General features: G+C 36.7%; 1 protein-coding gene and 1 long non-coding RNA gene across 13 annotated transcripts in view; one reads left to right on the forward strand and one right to left on the reverse strand.

Annotated features, from left to right (window-relative positions):
• The window catches only part of PCDH9 (protocadherin 9), a 920,569-nt gene that overhangs the window by 738,388 nt on the left and 168,986 nt on the right, over nucleotides 1-13,195 (reverse strand). The window lies entirely within an intron of this gene.
• The window catches only part of LOC122213520, a 128,427-nt gene continuing 127,887 nt past the window's right edge, over nucleotides 12,656-13,195 (forward strand). For 2 of the 4 annotated variants that reach the window (XR_006199565.1, XR_006199568.1), the window contains exons 1-2: nucleotides 12,656-12,743; nucleotides 12,900-13,087. This is a non-coding gene — a long non-coding RNA (uncharacterized LOC122213520). The remainder of the gene's footprint in view (nucleotides 12,744-12,899; nucleotides 13,088-13,195) is intronic. The other 2 variants (XR_006199561.1, XR_006199558.1) reach the window with 1 other exon arrangement.

Here is a 13,195-nt window from a genome sequence, read left to right on the forward strand (position 1 = left end):
AAAGTAGAGATAGAAGGAGCATACTTTGAGATCATAAAAGCCATATATGAACGACCCAACACTAATATCATCCTCAGTGGGGAAAAACTGAGAGCTTTCCCCCTAAGATCAGGAACAAGACAGGGATGTCCACTCTCGCCACTGTTTTTCAACATAGTATTGGAAGTCTTAGCCTCAGCAATCAGACAACACAAAGAAATAAAAGTCATCCAAATCGGCCAGGAGGAGGTCAAACTTACACTCTTCACAGATGACATGATACTCTATATGCAAAACCCAAAAGATTCCACCAAAAAACTGCTAGAACTGATTCATGAATTCAGCAAAGTTGCAGTATATGAAATCAATGCACAGAAATTGGTTGCATTCTTATACACCAACAATGAAACGACAGAAAGAGAAATCAAGGAATCAATCCCATTTACAGTTGCACAAAAAAAAAAAACATAAAATATCTAGGAATAAATCTAACCAAAGAGGTGAAAAACCTATATGCTGAAAACTATAGAAAGCTTATGAAAGATATTGAAGAAGACACCAAAAAAAAATGGAAAAAGCTTCCATGCTCTTGCATAAGAAGAACAAATGTTGTTAAAATGTCAATACCACCCAAAGCAATCTACATATTCAATGTAATCCCAATCAAAGTAACACCAGCATTCTTCACAGAGCTAGAACACATAATCCTAAAATTTGTATGGAACCAGAAAAGACCCCGAATAGCCAAAGCAATCTTGAAAAAGAAAACCAAAGCAGGAGGCATCACAATTCCAGACTTCAAGCTATACTACAAAGCTGTAACCATCAAGACAGTATGGTACTGGCACAAGAGCAGACACTCTGATCAATGGAACAGAATAGAGACCCCAGAAATGGACCCACAAAAGTATGGCCATCTAATCTTTCACAAACAGGAAAGAATCCAATGGAATAAAGACAGTCTCTTCAGTAAGTGGTGCTGGGAAAACTGGACAGCGACATGCAGAAGAATGAAACTAGACCACTTTCTTACACCATACACAAAAATAAAGTCAAAATGGATGAAAGACCTCAATGTAAGACAGGAAGCCATCAAAATCCTCAAGGAGAAAGCAGGCAAAAACCTCTTTGATCTTGCCCGCAGCAACTTCTTACTCACCATGTCTCTGGAGGCAAGGGAAACAAAAGCAAAAACAAACCTCTGAGACCTCATCAAAATAAAAAGCTCTGCACAGCGAAGGAAACAATCAGCAAAACTAAAAGGCTACCTAGAGAATGGGAGAAGATATTTGCACATGATATATCAGATAAAGGGTTAGTATCCAAAACCCATAAAGAACTTATCAAACTCAACACCCAAAACACAAATAATCCAGTGAAGAAATGGGCAAAAGACATGAATAGACACTTCTTCAAAGAAGACATCCAGATGGCCAATTGACACATGAAAAAATGCTCCACATCACTCATCATCAGAGAAATACAAATCAAAACCACAATGAGATACCACCTTACACTTGTCAGAATGGCTAACAGTAACAACTCAGGCAACAAGAGATGTTGGCGAGGATGCAGAGCAAGAGGATCTCTTTTGCATTGTTGGTGGGAATGCAAGCTGGTGCAGCCACTCTGGAAAACAGTATGGAGGTTCCTCAAAAAACTAAAAATAGAACTACCCTACAACCCAGCAATTGCACTACTAGGCATTTATCCACAGGATACAGATATGCTGTTTCAAAGGGCCACATGCACCCCCATGTTTATAGCAGCACTATCAACAATAGCCAAAATATGGAAAGAGCCCAAATGTCCCTCGATGGATGAATGGATAAAGAAGATGTGGTATATATATATATATACATACACACACACACATACACACACACATACATACATACACAATGGAGTATTACTCAGCAATCAAAAAGAATGAAATCTTGCCATTTGCAACTACGTGGATGGAACTGGAGGGCATTATGCTAAGTGAAATTAGTCAGAGAAAGACAAAAATCATATGACTTCACTCATACGAGGACTTTAAGAGACAAAACAGATGAACATAAGGGAAAGGAAACAAAAATAATATAAAAACAGGGAGGGGGACAAAACAGAAGAGACTCATAAATATGGAGAACAAACTGAGGGTTATGGGAGGGGTTATAGTAGGGGGGATGGGCTAAATGGGTAAGGGGCACTAAGGTATCTCCTCCTGAAATCATTGTTGCACTATATGCTAACTAATTTGGATGTAAATTTTAAAAAATAAAAAATAAAACAAGTTAATAAAAAAAAATCAATGCACAGAAATCGGTTGCATTTCTATACACTTTCTGAAGTAACAGAAAGAAATGAAGAAATCAATCCCATTACAATCGCATCAAAAACCATAAAATCCCTAGAAATAAACCTAACCAAAGAGGTGAAAAATCTATACACTGAGAACTATAGAAAGCTTATGAAATAAATTGAAGAAGACACAAAAAAAAAGGAAAAATATTCCATGTTCATGGATTGGAAGATCAAAAATGTCAATACTATCCAAAGCAATCTACATATTTAATGCAATCCCTATCAAAATAACACCAATATTCTCCACAGAGCCAAAACAATCTTAAAATTTGTATGGAACAAGAAAAGACCCCAAATAACCAAAGCCATCCTGAAAAAGAAAACCAAAGCAGGAGACATCACAATCCTGGGCTTCAAGATGTATTACAAAGTTGTAATCATCAAGACAGTATGGTACTAGCACAAAAACAGACACTTAGATCAATGGAACAGAATAGAGAACCCAGAAATGGACCAATCCACAAACATATGGCCAATAATCTTTGACAAAACAAGAAAGAATATCAAATGGAATAAAGACAATCTCTTCAACAAATGATGTTGGGAAAACTGGACAGCAACATGCATAAAAATGAACGTGGACCACTTTCTTACAAAAAAATAAACTCAAAATGTATGAAAGACCTAAATGTAAGATGAAGCCATCAAAATCTTAGAGGAGAAAGCAGACAAAAACCCTTTGACCTCAGTTGCAGAAACTTCTTCCTCAACATGTCTCTGGAGGCAAGGAAAATAAAAGCAAAAATGAACTATTGGGACCTGATCAAAATAAAAAGCTTCTGCACAGCGAAAGAAACATTCAGCAAAACTAAAAGGCAACCAACAGATTGGGAGAAGATATTTGCAAATGACATACCAGATAAAGGGCTAGTATCCAAAAATCTATGAAGAAATTATTAAACTCAACACCCAAAAAACAAATAATCCAGTGAAGAAATGGGCAAAAGACATGAATAGACACTTCTCCAAAGAAGACATCCAGATAGCAAATAGACACATGAAAAGATGCTCAACATCACTCTTCATTAGGGACATACAAATCAAAACCACAATGAGATACCACCTTACACCAGTCAGAATGATTAAAATTAACAACTCAGGCAACAACAGACTTTAGTGAGGATTACAGAGAAAAAGGATCTCTTTTGCATTGCTGTTGGGAATGCAAACTGGGGCAGCCACTCTGGAAAACAGTATAGAGGTTCCTCAAAAAGTTAAAAATAGAACTACTCTACAACCCTGCAATTGCACTACTAGGTATTTATCCAAAGGATACAGATGTTCTGTTTCAAAGGGGCACAGGCATCACAATGCACCCCATGAACCCCAAAGTGTTTATAGCAGCACTTTCAACAATAGCCAAAGTATAGAAAGAACCCAAAGGTCCATCGACAGATGAGTGGATAAAGACAATGTGGTGTATATATATATATATATATATATACACACACACACACACACACACACATATATGGTGTGTGTATATATATATATATATATGCAATGGAGTTATTGCTTGGCAATCAAAAAGAATGAAATCTTGTCATTTGCAACAATGTGGATGGAACTAGAGGGTATTATGCTAAGTGAAATTAGTAAGAAAAAGACATATCATATGACTTCACTCATATGTGGAATTTGAGATACAAAACAGATGAACAAAAGGGAAGGAAACAAATATAAAAACAGGGAGGGGGACAAAACATAAGAGACTCTTACATATAGAGAAAAACTGAGGTTTGCTGTAGGAGTTGTGGGTGGGGGATGGGCTAAATGGATAAGGGCATTATTAAGGAAGATACTTGTTGGGAGGAGCACTGGGTGTTATACATAGGGAATAAATCACTGGAATCTGTTGCTGAAATCATTATTCCACTATATGCTAACTAGGATGTAAATTAAAAAATTAAATAATTAAATAAAAATTAAAAAGTAAATATCTTACACAATGCACTACAAGACTGTAATTCGAAATCACCAGAATTTGAAGTCAGGTATATTTGACTCAAGATTCCAATCATTTTAAACATACATTTTTGCAGGATGAAACCCCATTCACCTTATTTAATTATGTTATCTTCTTCATTTATAAAATAGATAATTCTAACAACATTGATTTGGATCACTAAATGGCATTACCAACTCAAGATACCTATAATAATAGGTACTCATACATATTTTCTTTCCATCTTGGTCACAGGCTTAATTCCCACTTACTAGGTATCACCAATTGCTTCCTAAATTAATATTTCTGTTCTTATAAAGCAACTATTAACTTATATTGCCTCCTAAACTCTACAAATGCAAAGATAACCTCAGTCCTCTAGGAACTCACTATCTATTGGTAAAAAATCTTTCATAGAGATTTACAATCTCTATAAATAATACATTTCAAAGTGCTGGCTATAGGCTGAATGTACTTGTTCTGAACATAATTATACAACACCAAAAACAACAAAAACAGTCAATATTTAAAAATGAATGGTTTCATACAAAAATCTGGGAATTTGTTGTTCTCCTAAAAAAATTACACTATAGGCAATGCTGAGCTATGTCATTACATGGCAACAACTGGCAAGGGTTGAGTAGCATCTATATACTCTTTAACATGGGGCAAGTGTCTTTTGGGTTATTACAGGTGGACCCCATACACCTACTTCTCTTCTTTATATTATCTGTCAGATTTTTGTGTTCTCAACTCTTATAGAAGCCCTTAGGCTCTATAAAGATCAGGACAAGTTCTGGCACAGTATCTACACAGGTAACTATCCATCACGTATCTGTTGAATAAATAAATGACAGAAATCCAAAGTAAGCACAGTAGTTTTTTAATTAACCATTCCTTCTAAGACTCAAACCAATTTTTTATCCATTGACAACTGATCTAGGGAAATAACTGAGAGGATATGAAATTCTCAGCATGAGAACGCTTGGAAATAATCAAGTGTGCATCTTACAATAAGGTAATAGATCATCAGCACAATAGTTGGCCATCAAAAGTAGAAATGTATTTAATCCAGACCTTTTAACCATGTATTTGCTGTGTTTGAGAGATTTTCATGTATTCCCAGAATTGAATTAGGCTTTTTCTATAATGCCTTTTCCTAAATTACATGTTAAGAAAAACAGACAATAAAAAACAAAACCCGTTAACAATACTTTTGTGAAAAGAGGGGAAAAAATTGGATAAGCCCAGAAATAATAAAGATATACTTTGAAGTCAGAAAAACCTGTTATGGCTCTACCAATGACTACCAATTTAATAATAGCCACATTATTGAATATCTTAAATTTGTGTCCTTTCCTCTAAAAATAGAGACGACACTTAGCTTTTATATTAGCTCTGAGCTTAAACAGTATTGCCATCAAAAAAAGAAAAAAATGGCCAAACAATACACATGGCACATAATAAGTCTATGAATAAAATGCAGTGTTCTTTTTTGTTTTTCTTTCTTACTTTGAAATAGTAACATGCCTTAACAATCGCTTTTAAAATCATAAGGAATCATTATTTCTAAATCCTTACATTTTACATTATATGATATTTTCTTTTTTAATCAAACATTGTCGAAAATAATGTTATTGGAAAATGAATAATGCCAATTATACAAATAAAGCTTATATATTCAAAATACACATATATCTATGTGTTTGTGTGTCAAAGTATATATATGTGTGTGTGTGTGTGTGTGTGTGTATATATATGTGTGTGTGTGTGTGTGTGTGTGTGTGTGTGCATCCACATACAAACATATACATTATCCAAGAGAAAGTTCTAGGCATTTAAACAACAGCCATAAAACCAGTATCTTAGCTTCCCTGAAGGCTATGATTGAATGCATCTTATCTTACAATAGTGACCCCATGTTCTTCTGTGCCAAGTGTGCAAGTCCCAGCAGTGAATTTAAACCCAATCTCATTTTAAGTTTCCATTGTACTCAGCATGATCCTCATTTTTCACTGCATTGCCCTCGTCAGGGCCATGGTCCTGTCTAGGACACTGCTACCGATACACCAGGAGCTGTAACTTAACTTATAACTATACATACTTTTCCTCCTACCACAGAAATATTACTATAAATGAAAGCAAACAGACTTTTATACTTTGAAGCGCGTGGGGAATCTGAAATAGCAGTAACAGCATGCCTAGGATCAATGTTAAATAGCAACACTAAGTGGCTCACCTCTGACCCTCAAAGAATAACAAATAATTGTATTAATAGTTTTCTATACATTAACACACATTTAGAAAGGCTTTTATCTAGAGATGAAGACATCATCTGGTTCAGGGAAGCCCACATCCTGAAACTAACTGGATACAGATAACCTGCAAATATAGGACAGCTTTCTAATAATTGTAAACACATGTATACTACTTGTTTTTAGGTGTAATTTTTTAAAGGGGGTCTTTCAACATGTATTGAGTAAAAGGTGTGTAAAGGAAATGTTAGTAGATTAGCACAACATAAGTGAGGATATTCCAAGTCCACCCAACAGCACGCTGTTATCTTCTTCCTCTCCTTATACAGCTATTCCCCGGGTGAGTCTGAGTTCTCACAGGGTCACTCAAGTACCCTGAACCAAAAGTTCCAGAACAACTCTGTCCTCTCCTTCCTATTCTGTCCTCCTCTATTATTTGCAAACAGCAAGCACAATTTTACTGTTGTTCACCTGTAACTGTCTACTACCTAGAAACTCCTCCATTCACATACACAGTAGACATTTATTACCTACTATTTGCCACCATTGTCCTAGGTGCTGAAGACAAGGAGTGAGCAAAACAAAGTCTGAGACCTCACGAATCTTATATTCCAGAGGGAAGATGGGAAAAAAATTTTAAATAAAACTGGAGTATACTGTCAAGTAATTTCAAATATTATAAAGAAAAAAAAGGCAAAAAGTTGTGGGGTGACAGTAGATAATCCAGTTGGTCAAAGAGGGCCTCTGACAGTTGAGCGGAGGCCTGAATGAGAGGAATGAGTGTAGTCTTGGGAAGAGAATCCAGGTACTTGTGGGTCTGTCTGTCCTTTAAAGACAATACCGAAGCTACTCAACATTTGCCTAATCAAACAGAGGCTTAACAGAAGTAACCGTTTGGAAGGAGGAAATGTATTTCTAGCGTTGCTCCTCTTTTCTAGCTAACATACTTTTCAATTTTATAAAAATTAACTTCGAAACTATCAGCTTCTCAGAGGTTTCTAGTGCTTTAAGAGCATCCATAACACCAACATTTCCTGCTTATGTACGTTCATTTTTCCTGCTGGGGTGAAGGCCCACTGCTTTTATTGTACGTTCAAAAAGTATAACAAACGATGGGCGCCTGGGTGGCTCAGTCGGTTAAGTGTCCTACATCGGCTCAGGTCATGATTTCATGGTTTGTGGGCCTGAGCCCCCCACCCCCACCCCCCGGGTCAGGCTCTGTACTGACAGCTCAGAGCCTGGAGCCTGCTTCAGATTCTGTGTCTTCTTCTCTTCCTTCCCCTCCCCCGCTTGTGCTCTGTCTCTCTTTCTCAAAAATAAATACACATCTTTAAAACTTTTTTTAAAAATGTATAACAAACATTTTGCAAAGAGGACAAATCCCATTACTGAGTGCCTGCTGTGTAACAGGAATATGGTGCTGAATTCAGAGAGACCTACATAGAAATTCTAATGGTGCTACTCTTTATCCATGTGATGCTACAGCCTGAATGTTTGTATCCCTCCCCAAATGTTATCTGTTGAAATCCTAATCTCTAAAGACAATGGCATTAGGTGACCTTTGGGAGGAGATCAGGACAGGACAGAGTCCTCATGAAAGGGATTAGTGCTCTGACAGATGACACCCAAAAGAACCCCCTAGCCTCCTTTATCCAATGTGAGGATACAAGGAAAACTATGATCAGAAGAGGGCACTCACCCAACCATGCTGCCACCCCGATCTTGGACTTCCAGCCTCCAGAACTGTGAGCAATAAATTTCTTCTGTGTGTAAACCACCCAATCTGTGGTATTTTATCATAGCAGCCTGAATAAACTAAGACAGAGCAGGCTGTTCACATCACTTGACCCTCACGCTTAATAAGTCATAATGAAAGGCAAACTTCCTCAGCATTTTTTCTGGAAGGATTTCAAGAGGTCATGTGCACAAAATGCCTGAGCACTGCTTGGCACTCCAGAGGAACAAAGGAGACGACAGGTAGTGGATTTTTCCCACGCTTTATTCCGTGTGATTTTTACAACAGCCCAGTTTCCCCAATTGGAAATCAAAGTCCTGAAAAGTTAGGTAATTTCTCCAAGCTCTCACAGAAGTGGAAAGCTAAACTTCAAACCTAGGATCTTTACAACCACAAACACCTGTTTTGTTTTTTGGTTTTCATTTGTTTTTTGTCTGCTATGTCACTTCACAAATAATAAATGCTTTAGATTTTTTTGCTCACCTGTCATATCTAATCACTCTCTAAGGCCTGGATATTACTTGTGTTTTGTTTTGAAATGGTTCTTTCATACATCTCTTCATTCTCACCACCAGCACCACAATCCTGACAATTATCACCATATAATGGGAATATGATGATATTCAAATCAGCCTTTTTGTTTCCCATTTCCTCCTCTATCCCCAAATTGCTTTCTCTAAATCACTCTGAGAGTAACATTCATGGACTCAAATCCAAGTAGAACATCAAAAATAATTTAAGCCAATTCTATCCATTCTTGAATCATTTCCCGGATGATGTGGATTGGATTTTCCTTCCACGATTCCTCATGGATTAAAGTATATGAACCTTCTCTAGTGTCTATTCTATAAAGGCTTCATTTAAGATCATTTACACTATGGGGTGCCTGGGTGGCCTAGTTGGTTAAGCATCCGACTTTGGCTCAGGTCATGATCTCATGGTTCATGAGTTGGAGCCCCAAGTTGGGCTCTGTGCTTCCAGCTCAGAGCCTGGATAGAGCCTGCTTCAGATTCTGTGTCTCCCTCTCTCTCTCTGCCCCTCCCCGCTTATGTTCTCTCTCTCACTCAAAAATAAATAAACATTAAAAAAAATTATGATCATTTATATTCAAATGCTCCTGTATGAAATCTTTGGGGAGGAAGGAAGAGCAACCCATTTGGCAAATAAGATCTGGCTTATACTATTATTTTATTATTATTACTATCATCATCATCATTATCATCGTTATAGAACCAAATAAAGCTACATCTTGCATAGCTGAGAAGTCAAATGATTTTTTTAATTTAATTAGTTTTTGCACTCATGTGAAGTTGGATTATGTCAGGTGAAATACGAAAAAAATATTGCCTAGTATTGTCTAGTAGCAGTAAAAACAGAAACTAAAGGTAAAAGCTTCCCCTTCAAACAGTGACTTTTCCCCCCTAGTATCTACATTGTTTCCATTCTCCTAGGTTAAGCAGCCCAGAGGTACAACAGTTAGCAACAGATACTAGTTTTTCTGCTCCTTTGACTACTTCCACAAAGACCTTTGCAGATCAGTTACGGGGTAGTCAAAGGAGCAGGAAAACTAATACCCATTGAACTGCAAGGTCGTTGAGATCAGGAACAATGCATTAATGATAATTTTTATATATACCTAGCATGGGTATAAAATAATTGCTATATTCGTATGCAAAGGGGATATGGTTTGAAAACTGGCAGCAAATGTATTTGAAATGACATGATGACTGATGAAGAAAAGATTGGTTTAAAAACACATGCTATATTTCTTTCAATTTACTTTTTATTGTTATTTCAGAACCTTTAATCTTTTAGAAGCTTTCTAATGAAATAGTTTGAAAGGCAAATCAATTAACTTTTTCATTTCCCTTCCTACCTCTTGCCTCTCAACAAACTCCCAAGAAGAAAAGTGCATTACACACGTTCTTAGTGGGTTTACAGATAAAGAAAAACAACCTCCCTACTGGCTTACATTTTCTAACATTTTCAGGTAATTATCTGAAACAGACCTTGTAAAGGTAGAATCCACTTCCTTGAATCTGTCTTTTGAGCAGAATCCAAAAGCAAAGGGACCAAAATAAGGAAATCAATTCCTGCCAACGAGTGTCTGAAAAGCTCCAGCTAAATGAACTGATGTAATCTCAGTGCAGGACTTGCAGGGAGGAACGCAGGAATTCTCATCACTCCTGAATCTCCAGGAGGGAGGAGGAGGCTGAGTGAGGCACTCCAGCAGTTCCAGCTAGTGGAAGTCAAAGATTACTGATAAGACAGGCCGAAGGCATGCTCCCCTGCTTCAGCGTGGGTGATGTGTCTTGCGCTATTTCAGCAGGCCACAAGTGACAGGAATCCAAGGTACCACTATCAATCTTATTTGCCCCAAACAGATAGTGAAACATAGACAAGAAATTGGAGAGATTAGATAGATAGATTAAAACACAAAAACAAAAAAAACAGAAAAACACAACACACATTCAAGCTTATGACCTGTGCCCCAATTCCTCAACATATTGCAGGAAAAATTCCAGTGTTTCTCAGAATTGGTGCAAGCGTGCTACAGCCATCTGACAAAAGAAAAGCCTTCTTTGCAGTTCCCAAGACTGGTGAGGGAGAAATTTGCAGAGGATGCGAGATTTTTTTCACAATGTTAACCATCTTAGATAATATAAAAGGCAAGCACATCTCCTGCCATTTTACTGTATGACTGCATATTGCACATTGTATACTGTTAGCTCACATTTGCAGAGGCAGATATATGTTGAAAAGGAAGAAAAAGATCATCATCAGGAACTATGAACAATTGTGTGTTCCTTACAACATCTGGAGTACTGGCCTTAAACTATTCCATTTTTTTAAAACTGTCAAAACTGTATACAGATATATTTCATTCAGCAATCTAGTGAATTGCAAAATTATTGTGAAATCAGAAGTATTGGGAGTGAATTGGTGGCCTAAAACAATTTTGGAGAAATTACTTAAACATGTGTCAGCTTAATTAAACTGATGTAAATTCGGTCTTTTCTAATGTGTTTGAGAACAACAGCATATATTCATCACTTTTCTTTTAAAAAAGAAGAGAAGCAATCTAAAGCACATGCATTAAAGTTTCCTAATCCAGGACAGAATGTGCTTAGTGGTAAATAGCTTCAAAGAACTAGAATAATGTTGGTATTTTACTCTATATCTATCTAAAGGTTATGTAAATCAAAATGGGGTAGATATGCTGCAGTAAATAACCCACAAAGGTTAGTAGTTTAAAGCAAATAAAAAAGGTTTATTCCTCACACATATTACATGATCATCACAGATCAGCTAGAGGCTCTGCTTTGTGTCCTACTCACTTTCGGATCTTAGTTGATGGAACAACTACTACCTGTAACATTGCTGGTTGCCATGGTAGAGAGAAATAAAGAGTCTGGACAATCTTACATGAGCAATTACATGCTCCAGCCCAGCAGGAATAAACCTCACTTCTGCCCACAATTCACTGTGTACTATTCACAAGAGACCATCTAACCACAAGGGAGTCAGGAAGCATAAATATCAGAAGAAGCAGCCACCATTTATTAAGGGCCAACTAAGTGCTCAGTTTGGGGAGGTGCTTTAACTACTTTGCATAATTTTAACACATACAGTAACTCTTGTAGGTAGGTATTATTAAGGTTCCATTTGGCTTACTAAATGAAACTGAGGCTTATAGAACTTAAGCTTTCCAAAGCAAAAAAGCTATTACTATCTGACAATGGTCACCCTCCTTTCTCCATACCACACTGCTGTTTCTCCCATTAGGTCTCAGGTATTATTTAACTCTTCACCTTAAAAGCAACAATAAAATGCATGCTGCATGCATATGGCCATTTTGATGTGACTTTGTGATTTAATATAACAAAATTTTTGTAAAGGATGTTAATGATATAGAGATAAAAGATGATTTTAATCATTTTTTTACAAAAAAAGGAAAACACAACTTAAAAAAATGTGAATACTCTTTGTATTCATTGCAACTCAAAAATATACAGCAGTCTCTGGATATGTTCCAAGACCCTCAGTGGATGCCTCAAACTGTGGATACTACTAAACCCTATATATACTATGTTTTGTTCCTATACATACTTACCTATGGTAAAGTTTAATTTATAAGTTATTCACAGCAAGATATTAATGACAATAACTAATAATATAATAGAACAATTGTAACAATATACTATAATAAAAGTTATATGAATGTGGTATCTCTCTCTCAAAATATCTTACTGTACTGCATTCACCCTTCTTGTGGTGATGTGAGATCATAAAATATCCACCTGATGAGATGAAGTGAGGTGACTGACATAGGCATTGTGATGTGGCATTAGGCTACTACTGACCTTCTGACATGAAGTCAGAAAGAGGATCGTCTACTTCCAGGCTGCGGTTGACCACAGAAAGTGAAACCATGGATAAAGGGGGACTACGGTACTACAAATAAGTTGCAGAGCTACAGGTAATGTGATGAATCGACACGATTTTTATATGCATCAAGACCTATAGGAGAATGAAGAGAGCGCAAGAACATTTTGGCACAAATTATTCAATTAAAAAAAATATGATATGCCACTCCCTAAATTTCTCCTTTTGTCTCTTTCCTTTGCTCGGATAGTTCTCTTGGCCTTGGTTTTAACTTCAGAAAATAGTCCCATCTGGTCCCAACTGTTAAAGTGCTAGAGACCTCTGTTGAGCAGCAACTTCAAAATTGCCAAGTGTTCTAACTCCTTGATATTGGAAAACAGTAGACTGGAAAATTACAGGAGATTGGTTTCCATAGAGTCTTGTTTACAACTGTAGCTGGTAAGTAGACAGCTCCAACTCATTCTATGGCAAGTGGTTTCTCTGAAAATCTCCAGATCAAACAAAACAAAACAAAACAAAACAAAACAAACCGTGCAGCAAATTTAA

This window comes from Panthera leo, chromosome A1 (assembly GCF_018350215.1).
Source record: "Panthera leo isolate Ple1 chromosome A1, P.leo_Ple1_pat1.1, whole genome shotgun sequence".
NCBI lineage: Eukaryota > Metazoa > Chordata > Mammalia > Carnivora > Felidae > Panthera > Panthera leo.